Genomic DNA, 19,839 nt, shown 5'->3' with positions numbered 1-19,839 from the left:
GAAACAGTAGATCTGGGTACCATAGGAGAGCTGTTAGGCTTTGAGAACAACACAAAACTTGAACCAGGCATCAAACACACTGCTATGAATATACCTAAATTCTTGGCCATAGAAACTCTGAATATTCACTGTAATGTGGCCGAGGGTATGATCACCAAATCAAATGGCATAGGCACTCACAAACAAACAGGCATCATTGCAACATTCAAGCCTAATTCTGAATTCATGGAGCCCATCATCTACAATCCATCCCCAACATTATATTTTCCTGTGTGCCATAATAGAATAGATAATATTGAATTGATGGTCACTAATGAAAAAGAAGAATTAGTTGATTTTGCTGGAGCCACAACAACTGCAATCATAGAAATTAATATTTAAATAAAAATACATACAAGAAGAAAATGGAAAATATTGAGAGTTATGAGCTACAATCATTCCCTCCAAACAGGAGGACATTTGCAAATTTAAATCAACCCAACACAGAAATTGAGGTTGATCTTGATGTAGGGGATGGATTTATACACCCCCACAGAGCAGATCTATACATCAAATTTGATGTTGTAAAGCTCGATGGTACAGATTATCCGGCAAATTCTAATATAAGATTGGTAGATAATTTTGTGCCCCATCTATTCTCTGAAATTGAGATCAGAAAGCATGGCGTTGTTATAAACAGAGTGGATTATCCCGGCATTACCTCCACAGCTTTGGCCACATTAAAATTATCCAAAACCGAGGCTTCATACTACAAAATCGGTGGATTTGAGGCTGGTGATAAGATATTATCTAAGAACCACACAGTGCTGTTCCCCATGCGCCTATTGCCAGGATTCTTCTCAGATTTCAAAGATATTATGTGGAAGGGTGGGTTAAGAATCACATTTAGAAGAGCTGCAAATGATAATAATGCTTTGATGAGGTACAGTGCAATAAACCCTGCAGGGGAAGCTCTGCCCAATACCCTACCAGATGCAGGCAAATGCATTATTCAGACTATGGAGTTAAGAATCCCTGTTGTTGAATATGAGGCCAGTTATGCTCTTAAATACAAAGCTGATATAATAAAAAATCCACAGGTTCCTCTACAATTTTATACATATCAATGTGTACAGAAACCTGCATCTGGTACATATTATGAGTTTGATGCTACAAATTCATTCTCCAGCATACAATATGACATGCCTGATTTTGTGGTGGTACTGTTTCAGACTGGAAGACACAATAATCAGGAAAAAAATTCAAGTAAATTTGATAGCTGCAACATCAAGAACATATATCTTAAAAATGGCAGAAATGAGGTATTTCCTAGAGAAAATTACAATTTAGACATGTCCAAGAATGATTTCCTCAAATTATATGAGGCTTTTACGGCTTTCAAAAGGGTCACTACTGGCAATACTGACATGTATTACACACCAGATGAATTCAAAGCACAGAGACCCATGTTTGTAATTAACACTTCAAAAAGGAAACAAGTTGTGGTGAATGACAGAACAAATATTAAAATTATCTGTGAATTCCATGAGGCTTTACCTGATGACACCATATGTAGTGTTATTCTCATAGGAGAAAAATCATATGTTTATGATGTAAGAAATGAGAGAGTCACGGAGCAATTCTAGAAGAATTACATTATTTTAATACTAGATATACAAGTTGAGCCTGGTGCCCAATTGAACTTAAACCGGAAGTAAATATGTATGTATGTGTGTGTGTGTGTGTGTGTGTGTGTGTGGGTGGGTCTTGGCCTAGTTTTAAGTGTGGCCAAAAAAAATATCAAGAGGGGCATATTTTTGACAAGTTTATGGACAACAATCTCACAGAAGTGCCTTTTATAAGTGTAGCCTCATCAATCCGAGGGGGTTCATACTTTTTCATGGAATCCATGAGGGCTTTTTTACAAAAATCTTGGATTAGAGGGGGTACTACACTTGAGCAAAAAGCTCATATGGGCATGTTGAGCTTGTTTTAAGTGTAGCCAAATCTGCTTCAGAGGGGTTCATACTTTCTTGTCCTGGTTATAGCATTAATTATACTACTTGAATGATGAATAGCTACGCCATCCAGGAGACAATTCAGGGTCTCTGGTCCGATCCCAACGTAGTATTGACACTACATCACGCTTGTGACAACTATGTCACCTCAGATAAGGTAAAGGTAAAGTTCACCGTGCATATAGCACCGTGCCATGATGACACATTTAGAGGAGAGGCCCAACCAATTTTCCATCTAGGCTATTTTGGAGGTGATGTGATCAGCACTCAGCTGGGTGAGTACCGGAGCCGCTTCGTGCGGGGACAAGATAATATAAAAAACCGAACAAATCTGTAAAGTGTTACTTCAGTAACTTCCAAGTAGTAATCATCACTTTGAAGCTCACTGTAACTTGGATTCGATTCTCGCCGGGGGACATGCTAAGCCTTCGGATACCACCATGATTCTTGCCTAAAAGCGGACTTAAAGTGAACTTGGTCATTCTCTCGATTGGACTTTTAGACCACCTTTTGGTCCTTTTGGGCGACATTACCATGAAGTTTAAAATATTAGCGAAACAACATGTATATTCCTTTTAAATTGTGGAACACGTGGAATGTTCCTACTCCTGAGAAATTTGGACAGTTTTTACGGAAAGCAGATATCCGCTGATATTCACATTTCACCTTGCACAGAATAACATAAATGCTGTCAACTTGTTCTGAAATAAGGAAAGTAAACTTGAAATTATGGTAATATATTTCTCATAAGGCATTTGGAAGAAATGTACTGCATAAAAAGGAGAAATTGTTATGTGTTGTCATCTTAGAAATTATGCTTTCATTCATTGGACAGGTCTATTGAATACAAAATTAAAATGTTAAGCCCATCTAGATCAGGACTGTCCCAACTACAGCTCTATATATGGCCCACATCATTTCTTGTAACTGCCTCTGCACAGAAAAACGTTTGGGCACTTCTGATTTACATAGAAATCGCAAAAAATCCTGTCATTATGCAGAGAGTGTTTTTTGGTAATAATTTTTACACTTCTATTTTCTGTTATTTAACGTCGCTTTCTTTTAGTCCACCATGACATTTCAATGTTGAAGATGAACTATTTAAATACATGATGGGACAAAAACACACGGACACATCCGCACCTTACGCAGGAATTGAATGTAGGACCTCTGATATCGTAGCACATTAAGGTAACCGTTCTTACACAGCGACAGGCATGATTTCTACTTCTACGATAAAGTGCTGCTAAGCACCTATTAATTATAAAGGAAGGGGGAAAGGAATTTATATTTGCGTATGAATGGGTTGATAAAATGAAGAAAAGAATGAGCAATGCTTAGTTATGTGCAGTTACGCACCAAGAGAGTGATGACGACATCGTTCAAGGAGACTAAGCACCTTCTTGTTCCGGGGAGACAGAGGGACGTGTGAGGATGATACATGGAGGCGAGATGTAATCTTGGAGATTCTTCCACCCAGAGTTCCATCTGGTACACACGGTAGTTTCAGACACGTAGCTACCTGGCAGAAAACGTGGATCTGCAGTAAGCTGTATCGAAAAGGCATTTGGAGGTGGGGGCATTTAGAAACAGATATGGCGTAAAAGTTGCGTAATCGTACGAGCCTCATATGTTACTTTTTTTTCATTATATTACCGTATAGAAAAATGTTAAATTGCATCTCTTTCTCTGGAGGACTTCGTGTATTCAATATTATTGCAAAATTTTGTATTAACATTTCAACTAAATAATTAATTGTATAGATATGAAATTATATATACGTATGTGTGTGTGTGTGGGTGTCAGTGTATGTGTGCAGGGCAGTGTGAGAATTAACGGCGGGGATGCCGGGTATTAGCCCCTCCCCCAACGCAAAAAAAATTGTATCGCCTGCAAAATAAAATTGTTTTTAACCCTGCCTAGGATGTTTTTTATCCCTGAAAGCATACATTTTACCTTTTCTCATTTATATAACAGACACAACTGAAAAATCATTCGCGTCCATTAATGACCCTATCACGAAAGATTTCTAAAAGTATCCAGCCACAGATAGAGGTACATAAGCAGATATGGAAAGAGGCAGGAAAACCGGTGCCCTGACCTTCTGCTGAGAATCGCCACTCCCAAGAAGTTTTGAAATAATCCGTTGAGAGGCGCTGAAGGCACCACTGCCAGAAAGAACAAGAGATGGCGCTGCTGTATTTCATCTCTATCGAGATAAAGGACTGACGTTACCAGACTGCCGCTTCCCCGGATCTGTGATCCAGTTTTGGGGATTAAAGAAGGACACCATTCTGCAACTGACCAACCTTACCAATCCGAGACAACAGCAGGTTGTTTTACACTTAAGTTTTCATGGCACAGTGCTGCTATTTTACACGGATTAAAGCACAGATTACGAATATTAGCAATGAAGTGTTTACAGGAAACGCGTACTTAGGTAGGTTAGATGGACATGAAGTTTGAAATAAATTTGGCCATGTTTTCAGTGTTAGTAGTTCGATAGTTTTTTTGTGTGTATGATCTTAGGGTTTTCTTTGAATGTAAATATACTAAATGTTTGTAAATTACATGTAAATGTTATCATAAAATTTAATGATCTAGCTTGTAACCAATGTTTGAGGCACTTAGAACCGCAATATAATAGTTTAGTTACTGACTGGTATAATTCAAGATTTTCGTAAAGTCCTTCCCACATTTAAATTCACAATAACTTTGTAACGAACAGAGATATTTCAGTGAAATAAAGTTTGTACTTCACAGCAGTCTTTAAAATTTTACCTGGCAACACTGCATATCTGTCGTCCTCATAGCCCCACCTAAAACTGGGCACCATTCACGTCGATGCATTCCTGCAATCTCATCCTGAAACCCAGAATGGTTTTTCCGATCCTGCTCATCTCAAATGCCCCTCGATGACTGCCGATACGTATCTTTGCTCCTAGGTCATCCAGACCTCTTGGCTTCTCCGCGTACACTTCCATCTTGACATATTCCCACAGGCAAAAGTCACACGGAGGCAGATCTGGCGACCTTGCGGGCCATGATGTGAGTACTCTGCGGCCAATCCACCTGCCTCCAAATTCTTTATGCAGGAAGTTTCTGACTGCAAGTGCGAAATGAGGAGGTGTCCTGTCTTGCTGGAAGTGCACGTCATTCCTGATACCAAGTGCATTCAGCTGGGGAAGGAAGAACGTCTGCAGCATGTTGAGGTCGGTAGCCCCCATCACTATATCTTCCTCTGAGAAGAAAGGGCCGATTAGGTGATCCGTCGACATAGCGCACCACACATTTCATTTTGGGCTATCCCTCTCGTAGGTTTGGAATTCGAGCGCCAGAACGCACGATTTCAGTTCTGCATACCCCAAAACGCAGTGACTTCCCCTGAAATCGACGCCATCTTGGAATAACCTGATTGCTAGCAGTAACGTGATACTCTCAATGTGCAGTTTTGCCAGGTAAAACTTTAAAGACTGCTGTGCAGTACAAACTTTATTTCACTGAAATATCTGTGTTCGTTACAAAGTTATTGTGAATTTAAATGTGGGAAGGTAAAAAAGAAGTGCTCCCCTGTGCTTAGCACCACGCCATGAAGGCGTATAGGGGGTGTGGGGGTAACGCCCCATACTTTCTTGATCCGGTCGTGAGTGGGGGTGATGTGATCAGCATCACGCCCCTGACCGCCTTTACCCCCCAGGGTTTCCCCCAGGTACCCATGTTATTCGACGCTGGGTGGGCGCCGGGGCCGCTTCCGACGTTAGAAAAGTTCCCGGATCAAAACCCAAATTTGCATATACGAAAAACCTACCTCCCCAAATGAAATCACAAATACGTCACTGAGTGAAAATCCGCAGAAGCAAAGAGCTTAATTCGTACAATGGTAAAGGGTGGTTCATAGGTGCGGACATACCCTCTGAAACCAATACGAAGAGGGAGACTCGTATCAAATGTCTCAATATATAATGTAGGACAGGACGAAAAGTTGTTAGGATGTGCTAGCTTCATGGTGACCCATTTCGAATTCCACCATCTTGAATTCGAACCCATTGTGAATGGAAATGTGGAAATCTAAAGTACAGCAGATATACTAATCTATTCTATTTCTTTTTGTATATGTGTGTCAAGTCATATTACCCCAAAGAACACATCCGATTATTTTTAAGCGATTTTCTTGTTTCCCGAGCGTGTTTCATTTTCACATTTCACAAACCGCTGATGATCAGAATTTAATTTTTGGTCAAAGTGGGAATTTTTGTCGAAACAATTTCGTCTCGAAGTCTGTAATTCGTCCTCATTATGTGTTACATTTTGTCCCATGAGAATAGTTCATCCATTATTTGATTTATTTGAAGAACATTAAAAAATGATATTTTCCCATTTTCCTGTGAAAAGCATTACTTATATTTTCTTACTCTACACCGCCATTCTGCTACTTTTGACAAATTGCGATTATAACTATGAATGATGATTATGACATTTATGAAGAGACCAATCAAAGGTGTACCCATAATAAGGCCAGGAATCGAACCCAGAATCTTCGGTGGAGATTTCGTGAGTCGATGATCAACAAGGGCTCTTAAACACCCAGTTCTATACAAGTATTTCACAACTACTTTTCTGCTTTCCCCGATTCATAATTTCTCATTCAGTCTACTAAAGTATTTTCGTCAACTTTTCACACTTGCTTAGACTGAAATTTTCACATTTAGAACGTTTATCGGCACATACTATATTTAAGGTTCAATCTCAGGTATATGATGCGACTTTTCAGCATGACGAAAGGCATGTAAACATTGACGTTCAGTGAAGTGTAAATTATTGCTGTCTTCTTTTAGAAAATAGTTGGTCAATAAATTATAAATATATTGAAAGAGAGAGAGATAGAGAGAGAGAGAGAGAGGAGAAGGGACAATATTCAGGGTTCTTAAAGGTTCAGGAATTTTAAGAAAATTGAATTCCGGTCCAGGAGAGAATATCAGCAAGCGTAAATGGGTTATAGACCGTAATGAACCTTTTTATCTGTAAAGTATTTCAATTCGGTCCAGTAACCTTTTTTTCCGGATCAATTTAAATTCAATCCAGGAACCATTTTTCCGGATCAATTAAAATACGGTCCAGTAACCTTTTTTCAATGAAACAATACGCAACTTGTACCGAATTGAAATTGTGCGAGAAAAAAGATTCCGGTCCTGCAGCGGAACCCATTAGAATTTTAAGGTTCCTGGACCTTTAAGAACACTGATAATATTTCAGCCTGGATAACTCTTGAATATTCAATTGCTTCACTTACGTTAGTGTCATTATTCTCAAGTAATGGGGAAACGGAACACACAACAAAATAATCCAATTTCTAATCTCAAAAATCCTGTTTTTTCTCATTATTTGCAGCAAATTATAGGTTCTGTGGTTTATATCTAAAATCGATTATGCATACTGATATATTCGATATTTCTGTAAATATTTAAGCAAGCTAAAATTTGATACTGGCAAATGAGTAAATCTGATTATGCTAGAATTGCACGTAAGATTTGCTCGATAATTCTCTACATGAATATCCCGGTGCATGTCACTCAAATGAAAACTTCCATAGCCAAAGGAACTAATACATTAATCTCACCTTCAAATTGATTACATCCTCAAATCATATGCAGATCATTAACTTGGACGGAAACAGTGACATGGTACTTCATTTAGCGTATTGTTGCTATGTAACATCTTAACAATGACAAAGACTTCAAGACTGAGAACAATTGAAATTGAGGACTAAAAGTGGTAAACGTAGATAGTGCCAAAAGCAAAAGTGTTAGGAAATCGGATCGTTCCGAACATCAACCTGTAAGAACGTGCACACTAGTGATCTCTTTACACGCCCTTTGAAATACTTAGAGGGCTACCAGCCACATTTCACGTTTACCACATTATAAAGCATGGCACATTTCACAGTTTAACGTGAAAAACGGTGTTTGAATTATTGTGGCACTTGCAGCGTTAACCGATTTAATCTTTAATTTTATTGTTATGCGTTCATTTCAGAATACATACTCAATATTGTTGTCAATATGTATATAGAATAACAAAGTATAAGGGTGAAAATGTCATGAGAGTTATAAATCGTATTAATGTCATTGGTTTTTTCCATATTTGCATCATCCTATTTTGGTATGTTAAAATATAACTGTACTATTGTGAAAGTCTTCCGCAAAAGCCTGCAATGTGCCTTGGAGCAGACGCGTGAGCATTTCTAGCATTTGCTTTAGACGAGTGTGTTCAGACCAGTGTTGCCACCCATGTAACTAATTTACTGTTTGTTACTAATTTCCAAAAAAATCAAAATAAATATGTATTCGTCAGTGTCAGTACTTTTTTCTTTCCATATTGTGTAGATACCCAGCATGCATCGTGCTGTGCAATTTGATCCTCGCAGCGTTGCAAACTGCCGTGAAAATGTGCAAGAAGTAGGATTTTCTGCTGACGTCATAACATTTAATTTCTCTGTCACCCTACACATTGCAACCAAACAAAAAGCCTCTTTCGACATTTCTGTGTACGTAGAGACTAAAAGTTCAGAGAAAGTTGTCGTAAACCAGGAATTGAGAGAAGTTTTGGGGCAAAAATATGATTTTGTTCATTTTTTTCTCCACCCTGCACGATACCCCTCCCTCTCCTGCGTTTCTTCAGGTACGTGGTTTATTTCTTTTAACCGCAAAAACATGCCAAAGGACCATGCTCTCTTGTGTTAAAGTCGTATCCATCTCCGACATTTCGTTACCAACTTACAGCTATTCAAAGTTCAAGAGACAGGACTTTGTGGACACTCTGTATTATACTGATTGTCCTTTAATTTCTTCTCTGTGGAGAAAAGTGAAGGAAATCTTTGATCCTTCTCGAACACATGAGAATAGTGCTTACATGGCTCTGAATAATGTAGTAGAGTACATGAAACTTAAAAATATGTTCGTTGATTGATTGATTTGCTTTATTTTACTTCGCTTTTCTACTACTTTTCTCAAAGATGAGGATGAGTGATGATATGTTGAAATTGATGAAGGGACATTTACAAAGAACACCGATGCCCAGGCCGAGATTCGAACCCGGGACCCCCTGTTGCAGTAACGCGGTGTGCTAACCACTCCGCCACCGAGGCCAGCTAAATAAAAACTATGTTCGTATCATTTATAAGGTCAAACTAAACTACACTTATTAATTCTAGACTGTTGGGAATAAGCACTTGATTAAAAAATTCAATTTTAAACTGTTCTTTATGTTCATTCTTTTAATAACAAACATTATATACATGATATAACATTCCTATTAGATCTCCACTGTTTATAATCTTTACACATGCCCAATATACAATTATACTGATTATATTTTATTTAATTGATTTTATGTGACTAGATGAAAGCAACAAAAATAATCGAAGAGTGTGACGTATGTATCTCTTTACCCTAGAATTAATGTTATTTCCTTCACATATTTCTACCTTTCGGCTGAACAAAGATAAAAGTTTAAAAAATACCAGCCATTGAAGACCAGACTGTACAAGTCTGGTTCCGAGACAATGCGATGAACATAAAACATTGTCTTCTACAGAAATGTGATACAAATTTGACATAAAGTGAAATAAATCACGGCTTTTGTTTTCAGTGTTACTTCGAATCTGTAAATAATTTCTATTGATTATATCGACCTAACAGTATAGCTGGTGCGAACGTAGCTACTATTTATCACTGCATCTACTATTTTGTTACAGTAATGATTAATTTACATTAATAACTAATACGCACTCTTCCTCATTTGCTGCAGTACAAAATTATGAATTAAAGATGATGACAAGCTTGTTACTGGTAAAGGACAAGAATAGATATCAAGATTTCATATGGTTTCCAAGCGCCTTCACCTTTGTAATCAGCGATTGTGGGTTCGCTTTCCGGTGGGTAAATATCAATAGTTCTTAATTCACGTTGAAATCGCAAGCAACCGTGTTAATGGTAACATTAAAATAAACTTTGCATTAACATTCGTACGCCTTGTGTTTTTACACGTAGGTAACACATCGTATGTGAAATGAAAATACCAAATCTACATAAAAACTAGTATAAATTCTCTCACTATAGAAAAATAGTGACTCGAAGACAAAATACTAAAACAAATCATGCAACATTTAAATACGTAACTGAGAGTCAAGGGCGTCAGGATTTTCTCTCAGGGGGCAGGGTTATAGAAACTTTTTAATATTATTGTTATTATTATAATTATTGCTATTATTACTGCTTTTATTGTTGCTATTATTTTTTGTTATTGCTACAACAACTACTACTACTACTTGTTTGTTTTAAAAACTAAGTCATTTGTAATTTTCATATTCTGTATATCTATATACAATTTGCATAACTGTATACTGACAAAAAGCTGTTTTTTATAGTTAGATAATCAGTGTAAAATAGACTGTAAGCTTAAATGTATGTAACCCTACTTCAAATAATAGTAATAATAGTTTCTGTAACTTATGGCCTGTAAGTCACAGAAAACAGCATTTATTTTGTTAAAATATCGCTCCAATTTCACCATTCGAATTACATTATCTATTTCCAGAAATCTCAGGGGGCAAGTGCCCCCCTGGCCCCTCCCTGCGGGCGCTCTTGCTGAGAGAAGTATAATTATGTGAAGATTCTTGTATGATTGTATGAGTAACAAAGCTAAAGCTTGAAATTGGCGGAAGAAACCCTCTTCGAACCACTATATATGAAAATCTTAGTGCACAGGAGAAGCTATACCCAAAAGTATGCATTTGCTACAACTACACAGAGTTGTTCAAAATATGAATGTCTCGCAAAATTAGTACCCTCCCCTTCACCCTTTCTCCTTGACACGCACTTTTTCTAGCGTGGTTTCTGGTGTGTGATTATGATATTGGAATAGCATGGCAAAGTCTACAATGAGAAAATAAGATACGTGTTCACGTACGTGGATACGCAGGATGTGTTCAAGCAATTTGAACAAGAAAAGTAAGTTTCCTTATTGCACAATATATCTGCAACAGTTAAAGTATTTGAAGTCATATTTATGGTTATTTTATGTTGTTTTTCTATCTGTCCAGGTTAATAGAGAATATGAGATTGAATAAATTCATGAACCAAGCGTGCCAAACGTTCGAACCAAGGACTCCAATCTCTGATTGCTGGGGCAATAGCTAATTCAAGCATATTTCTTCAATAAAACTTATGTAGGTAGAGGGGTGTAAGAGGCGGCCTTCTTCTAAGGTGCCCAAAAGTCATCCTTACTTCCACGTAGTACACCCTGGTCTGCATTTTGTGCAGACGAACGAGGCTCTGGCGACTGGCACTATGGCCAGTATAATTTTGTGTGTTGTCCTGTATTTTATCCTTGTGTGTGCTGAGTGCTCCATTACAGCCTAAGTTTTTAACCAGTCAGAATGTTTTAATGTTTTAGCTAACGACATTGTTATTTTAGTGATGGCACAATTGTGTTCTTGTATATGTTTTAGATAAGGTAAGGGGCTGGACACCGTATAATGTGACGGGTGCAAAATAGCCTTTAAGTGCTGACGCACCCAAAGAATTTCAAATCAATAAATTATGTAGGTAGATTCCAAGGAATTCACAAATAGAAAATACCAGTCAAAAGAAAACTCATAAGTTTGAGTTGCATTGAGGATTCACTGTTAAATCTGAGAAAACCATATGAAAATCATTAATAATGGGTAACGTTTCCCGTGCATATAACACCGTGCCATGTAGGCACAGTTAGGGGATGTGGGGTAGGGCCACACACATTCTCGATCTCGGCCATTTTTGAGGTGTTGTGATCAGTACCACTCTCTAATAGAAATAAGAAATCAGGCTAGTCTTAGGTGGTTAAATAACTTTGATCATACAACATTAAGCAATTATAATATAATAAAGCTAGAAGTTAATCGCACGTTTAGAAGTAAAAAAAAAAAAGAGTTTACTTGAAAAGTAAAATTAACGAAATTGAAACAAACAGCAAAAGCAAAAATATCAGAGATTTATATAAAGGTGTAAATGAATTTAGAAAGGGGTGGCAACCTAAAGTAAACTTGATAAAAGATAAAAACGGTGATTTTTTTGGCCGATCCAAGCGATATTTTAAATAGATGGAAGAACTACTTTAATGACCTCTTAAATGTTCATGTAGGAGATAAATCAGAAGTAAATAAAGTACACACAGCAGAACCTTTAGTTCCAAAACTTAACTTGACTGAAGTTAAAGATGCTATTAAAAGGCTAAAAAATAACAAAGCACCTGGCATTGATTTAATACCAGCTGAGTTAATTAAATATGATGGAAATTCGTTAATATGTCAAATTCATAAATTAATTTGTTTAATATGGAATAAAGAAGAAATCCCTCAACAGTGGAAAGAATCCATAATTTTTCCTGTGTTTAAAAAATGTGATAAAATGAACTGCAATAATTACCGTGGGATTTCTCTACTCTCAACAACATATAAAATATTATCTAACATTCTTTTAACAAGAATAACCCCATATGCTAATGAAATTATAGGTGATTATCAATGTGGATTTAAACGTAACAGATCAACTACAGATCAAATTTTTCTCATCAGACAGAAACTTGAGAAAAAGTGGGAATATAATCAAAGTGTCCATCAGCTATTCATAGATTTCAAAAAAGCATATGATTCAGTCAAAAGAGATAAATTATATAATATATTAGTCGAGTTTGGAATACCTAAGAAGCTTGCTAATATGATAAAAGTATGCAACAGTGAAACAGAAAGTAAAATTTGTGTGGGTATTAATGTGTCTGACAAATTTACAATTCATGATGGGTTAAAACATTATCTCCATTGCTCTTTAATTTTGCCTTAGAATATGCTGTTAGGAAGGTAAAAGAAACTAACGAAGGACTAAAATTAAACGGTGTGACTCAGTTGTTAGCATATGCAGATGATGTATACTTATTAGGGGATGATATAAATACAATTAAGAATAATGCTAAAATATTTTTCAAAGCAGCTAAAGAGATAGGTTTGGAAGTTAGCAAAGAGAAAACTAAATATATGCTTACAGGCCGAAACCAAAAGTTAGGTAATAATCAAAATCTAATTATTGATAACAACTCGTTTGAACCAGTTTCCAAATTCAAGTACTTAGGAGTAATAATAACAAATGAAAATGATATTAAAGAGGAAATAAAAAGCAGGCTTAATTCAGGAAATGCATGTTACTTCTCTCTTCATAAACTTTTGTCTTCTCGTTTAATATCTAAGAAACTAAGAGTTAAAATATACAAAACAGTAATTTTGCCTGCAGGCAAATGTATTATTATATTGATGCGAAACTTGGCCCCTTAAATTAAAAGAGGAACATAAATTGAGAGCATTTGAAATTAGATCCTTAGGAAAATATTTGGACCTAAAAGGGATGAGGAGACAGGTGAGTGGAGAAGGTTACATAATTTAGAAGTACATAATTTGTATTAATGTCCAGATATTATTAGAATGATTAAATCAAGAAGACTTAGGTGGGCAGGCCATGTGGCACGAATGGGAGATGAAAGAAGAGTTTACAGGTTTCCTGTTGGGAAACCTGATGATAAGAGACCTGTAGGAAGGTCAAGATAAAGATGGAGGAATAACGTTGAGATAGACCTAAAGGAAATTGGTAGGGATGGAAAAGAGTATATAGATCTTGCTCAGGATAGAGACATATGGAAGGCCTGTGTTGCTGCAGCCGTTGGGTTTAAGAAGGCTAGAGAGTTAGAGTTAGTTTTAATATCCATCTATCATATTTCGCTTTATTTTTAGAAAGGTAATAGTTATCGTTATAAGAATGGAATTCGCAATGAGAAAACATACTTCATTTTCCAGTAATGAATATGGAATGCTACTGATTTGGAGTTTACGTATTTATAATTGAGATTACTCAAAACATACTCTATATTACTTGCAGAAACACATTTGAAATATAAATGTTTTATGTACTTAATTACTATTAGACATGAGATTACGTAAGAGCCTGTCTGCAGAGGGGGTCAAAGGGATGGAACATGATGAAACGGTGACGGCAATTAAAGCACCAACTAAGGCGTGGAGTGCTTACGGTCCTCGCTGCGAGAAGGCACCAAGAAGCTGTCTCTGCGAGTTATCAATCAAAAATTTACTTTGTAGGGCTTTGGGAATTAATGTTCATAGATAGTGTTACGTTTAGTACATCTTTGGTATATATAAATATGAGATCTAGGCTTAGACCAACGTGATACATCATCAGACAGAATAAAAACCTTCCTTGTTCCTCGTCTGTTGACTTGAGTTTTAAGTTTACTTTATGAATAATATTCTAATCGGAACTGGACCTTCAATTTAAAGTGGGGTTCCACTGGGTATCGAACCCGGGACACCTTGATTACAAGGCGACGACTTTACCACTACGTCATCGGGGAGCCTCAGAACGAAGAGACTTTCGATTGGGTGGTTCACCCATATTGGCTCCTACACTTAACAGTATTATATAATTGTACTATGCACTAAGCATATGTTTTATGAGACCCGAATATAGGCTAAATTTACCTAGGTACGTGTGCATACTACATCGATACTGTGTGTGTGTGGAAAGGGGAGGGTGGAGAGCTTAACAAGCTACGAAGGCAGAGGTCCCAAGTACGAACTCAAGTCAAGGAAGGTCAAAACACCTTATTCAACATCACACGGAATTTGATAGTCGGAAAGGAATTTTTGGGACAATCATAAGGAAATTTTAAGTTTTATCCGGGAACAACACTGGAAAGAGGACGGCAGAAGTGAAAAAGGATAGGTCGCGGGTAGGCTGTAATTCCAAGAACATGTTTCGCACAAGTTTCACGAATTCCAAACGTTTAAAAATTCTGGCATTTCTGCCAATTGAAAAGCTTTGAATACGTGTTTGAAAATGGTTTGCCGATTTTGGTTTCTTCCGTTGCATTAATCCAACATGTGAGAAGTTTCGAGGAAATTGAACCCTAATACCTCCCTCCCTCCCTTTAAATTAGATCACAGTGTTGCATGGAAAATTATATTTAACCGTCATTACTGATTTCACGCTGAACGTTTCGGATGTAAACTGATTTTGAGTCATATCTTTCAATCAATATCATCATGGACACCGACTTTATAGGGGGCTGCACCATTTATCCGCAAAGTCCCTCAAGAAGAGCAGTCATTATGTATACGTATTTAAAAATGTAAAATAATGTTTATATTTATCTTCATTCCCAAATTTATTTGAAGCGGCAGTACTGGTTTACTTTAATTTAGTGTTCATTTGGAACATTTACTGGAGTTAATTCCTCCAGAAAATATACTTCAACAAATGTGATAAATTACGTTTCTTATGACAATACTTCGATTTTTAGCAAGTAAAAATTGATAGCACATTTCGTAAAGATTTTGACTCCTTCGTCCCTCTCTTAGCACAGTGCGCTACGACTCCAGTGATCCAGGATTCGAATTCCGACATTGGTATTGGATGTTCTTTGCGACTCTTCTTTCATCAATTCCATCTAATCATCATTCATTCCTCCAAAAGAAAAAGCCACGATAAATAACAAAACTAGAACCTTCAATTTGTCCCTGGTGGAGTGTTTCACTTTAATAGACGTCAAAGTCTAAGCCTACCCACAAATTGTACCACGTGATAGATTTGTTGGTCTGTCGCATTGTAGAAGCTTCATTTCATTTATATTGTAGGAAAAATGTTGTCACGACTTCGAACTTTTGCCTCTCAGAAGATTTTTTTTTGTGAGCCTATACAGGGTGAATCAAATTATGTTCATGCATCAGATAAGTCTCTAGTATTCTAAGAAGATGCAGTTCCAAGATTTGCTTTGTATATGTAAATATTGGGAATACTGATTTATGAAAGGTGAGAAAAGTGTTTTACATAAATGTTACAAAAATAAATGTATATATTTGTAATAATAATTTTCATTGTAAATGCCAAATGCATCAGCAACAAATAGAATATATATCTAGGATCTTGGGGATCTTCTTGAGTACTATAAAGGGATTCCGGGTTCGATTTCTGGTGGGGTCATATCTCAGAGCCTTGATCCTGACTTAAACTGTAGTTCTAGCATCAATTAACCTGTCTGAACATAATCTACACTTAAATCACAGAACGTACAAATCCTAATCATATAGTGCATTTGGTATTATAATTGTCGTCACTGTTTCTAAACCATGTGTTCTAATGATTAGCAGAACGTAATGGCATAATATATTTATGTGACTAGCTTTCATCTTCCGCGACGTACAATTTAATTTTAAATAATGGTCAACTGTATCTTGTAAGTCATTAATGCTTGCATTATTATGGTAATAAATTTATATTTGCCTACACAGTAGCAAGTTTTTGAATGCAAATACTGAGACACAAGAATATAAACGAGTACGATAAGAGTCTGAGGTTTATCGGTTGTGAGACGTGGATTACATTGTCCATAACCGTGTTAATATCACTAAGGAATGGTTTATGTTTGGGAGTACCATTGTGAGCAGACCCAACCTTTATCAGAAACTTAAGAAAAGCTTCCCTTCACCTTGTAATAAACATCAGTAACAGAAAAAAGTACTTACAAATGGTTAATGAACCAGGAACATTCGATGAAGCAGAAACCACGATTGCTGATATTTACGTCCTCAATGTAAAACACACTCACTCACTGCAGAACAGTCATGCCACACTCTCCGTAGAACGTTTTCAGGACAGTTCAACCTTCCGATACACCCGACGAGCAGATACTGACTCTCTCCTTGGTCCACAAAGCAGGAGCGAAAGATCACGCAAACTGCTCCACCCAAGCAACCCGGAGGAGAGAAGCCTCCCTAATTGCACGAGCAAGAAGCCAGCAAAGGTTCGCATGCAGATGAAGAGAGGAAGTGAGACCCCTGCAGAATGAACGGGATCTCTCGCAAGGATGATGAAGATTCCTTCGCCGTTTTTGCTTCTGGAGGACTTCTTTGCCTGGAACAGTTAGCGGGCAACGAGTGACGCAGACCGTGGAGGTCCTTAACGGATGCTGGCTCTTCTCAAAAACAAAGCTCATGCAGGGTTATTTGCGCTTTTCCCGCTAAGCTCGTATTTTTCTTCCCCATCGCACACTGCGCCCTCTTCTTCAATTTCTTGCTGCAATATTTCACGCAACGAGTCCTTTGCCTCTTCTCTCGAACTTTTTCCCATGGTTCCTTCGAAATATAACCCGTTCAGCTTTACGACTTGGCTTCGGGGCAAAAAATTAGTCATAGTGAGGAAGCACTTGTAGCACGTTCCACAGTCGAACTTCTAATTATTATTAATCAACTTACAAGCGAGTAAACTTTACGATTCTCCTTGGAATAATAATTCTCTGCAAGATGAACCCTTTTCTTTCCAGTGCTTGCATATTACTATAGTCCGAGAATAATGTTTCAAGTGTCTTTAAAATATAATTCTGAGTAATTTTTCAGTTAAGAACTTAGAAAGTAAGAAGAATAGGCAGATCAATTAAATACTTGCAAAATTAATGGAAATAAATTAAGGAAACTGCAGCAAAGACAAGATAAATTATAAAATCAAAGGCAAAATTTATGGAAATAAATTAAAGAAACTGGAGCAATTATATTATAATCACTATAAATGATTACTTTAATTTATCTTGTCTTTGCTGCAGTTTCTTTCCATAAAAGCAAGTGTTTATTTAATCTACCGATTCTTCTTACTTCCTAAGTTCTAAACTGAAAACTTTCTCAGAAATATATTTTAAAAATACATGGAATATTACATAGTTTGTGTCTTTGAAACTTTCTTTCTGTTCGCAAATTGTCATTTCTAATTTCATTCCATAACAAATGGAAGTAACTGTAGAGAAGACAAGATAAAATGTTCGGAACTTAATATGCAAGGTGGAAAGATAAAGAGTTTATATTGTAGGAATTATTATTTCCAGTAGAATCGTAAAGTTTATTCGCTTCTAAGCTTATTAATAATAATTAGAAGTTGGGCTGTAATTATTTTCTGGAACGTGTTACAAGTGCTTCTCAAAATGCAAACATTGCACAAACTTCTTTATTTTAACAATGTTCAATTTGAATTTTATTCTCACGGATAAACAGGCGAACTAACTATACGTGACGTATAAACAACCAAAAATCTACACATGTAAGCATCTACAGAGCAAAAACAGAAAGAAACATAACATTTAAATTACATGTTTACGGAGGTAAACGTGAAATAAAAATGAAATAGTAACTAAATAATATGTATATAATAGCAATTGCACCTCATCCCACCTACAAATATCACCGTACTTGAAGGTACGGACTGTGCCGACAATTACAAATCATTGTTGGTGCTGTTTTCGAATTCAACATAGCAAATTAACCTCCATCATACTCGGAATATTCAAGGCAGAAAACCTTACATTTCAGTATCTCGCTAGCTGCAATGGAACGTAGCAATTACCTTGAATCCTTTCAGGGAAAAATTATGATTCACGATTTTTAATGAGTTTGTACCGCGAGTACTTGGGTACATGATGCCTGTCTCTGTTGCCCAAATTCCCAAATTCTTGCATGATAGGGTTGCTGACCAAGATTATATGTCAGAAAAATGCCACTTTTTCATTTTACCAATTAAATAGTTATTATCAAATCCATTAATGTAGAAAATGACCCGTATTGGTAGTTGACCACAGATTAGTATGGCACCAGTGACAAAACAAATTTATAGCCCTTCTATAATTTCTCATTCACTCTTCTACCCCGAACGTAAGAAATACTCTGAACTGAGACATTAATTAATTTCTGGAATAGATTGGGAATCAACATTATTTTTAAAACTTAACTTAAACCTCGTGTCACGAACTTATTGATCACTCCTCGTATGTTTCCAATATATAAAGAAGATTTTTAAAGCGATCCCGGAAACTTCACAGGGAGGGAGAAGGGTTTTTACCCCCCCCCCCCTCCGGTCCGCTCTAGCCTATTATCTATGACCTTACACAATGTAAGGTCATAGATTTTAAAATATTTTTTTTAGCTTTTCCTCTCTGAAGATGTAGAGTACTATACAAATTTAACAAGATTGCTGAAGTATGATCCAGTGGAGATTGTCTGGTTAGTAGCACAGTTATATTTGTTTGTAAGAGGAAATTCTATATCCCAGTAATATGCAGAATGACATTGAAGGCCTACTTTTAAGATATATTCTTATGTAGTGTCAACAATAGTAATTAACTACTATTGACAGCAAATCATAGGCGTAGCTAGATCTATATATTTGGGTGTGCACAAAGAAAAAAAATGAGGTCTTGCACCTTTTTAATAGCATATTTTGCAACACAATCACTTGGCTCTTTAACTGCACTGATGTTTGTAAAGGACTATAAATTCACTAAATGACAGTGTTGAAAATTTCTGAATATATGTAGTAGAAAAAATCAAATTGCATAGAAATTACACACACACACACAAATTGTTCATAAATGTTACAAACAAATACATCAAAATACACGTCATCTATAACAAGAGACGTCTGTCAAAAGGTACAATGTTCTTAAACTCATCAATAACTTCATTTACATCCAGAGACTAAGCTTTTTCTTGTTCCACAAATAGCAAGAGCATGGCTTCCAATCTATCCTGCTTCGGAGTTGCTTTTGATTTAGTTTTAACTTGGGTAAGCTTGGAGAAAGCTCTCTCACACGTGCAGCTTGTGACAGGTATAGAAGACAAGCGCTGTAGTACAGAGTAGAATGCAGTAAATATCTTCTTTCTCCAATGACATCAAAAAATCGAAAATCTATAGACACTCGTTTCATC

General features: G+C 36.6%; 1 protein-coding gene across 1 annotated transcript in view; it reads right to left on the bottom strand.

The window, feature by feature from the left end:
• The window catches only part of LOC145978638 (uncharacterized), a 54,424-nt gene extending 37,539 nt beyond the window's left edge, over nt 1-16,885 (bottom strand). Inside the window, exon 1 of the mRNA XM_083111393.1 lies at nt 16,618-16,885. The gene's annotated coding sequence lies outside the window, so the exon portion shown is untranslated. The remainder of the gene's footprint in view (nt 1-16,617) is intronic.
• Nucleotides 16,886-19,839: the final 2,954 nt, after the last annotated feature.

This window comes from Lepisma saccharinum, chromosome 25, assembly GCF_977018435.1.
Source record: "Lepisma saccharinum chromosome 25, izLepSacc3.1, whole genome shotgun sequence".
Lineage (NCBI taxonomy): Eukaryota > Metazoa > Arthropoda > Insecta > Zygentoma > Lepismatidae > Lepisma > Lepisma saccharinum.
The sequence above is the reverse complement of the archived record's forward strand: the minus strand, read 5'-3'. Positions and strand labels throughout refer to the sequence as shown.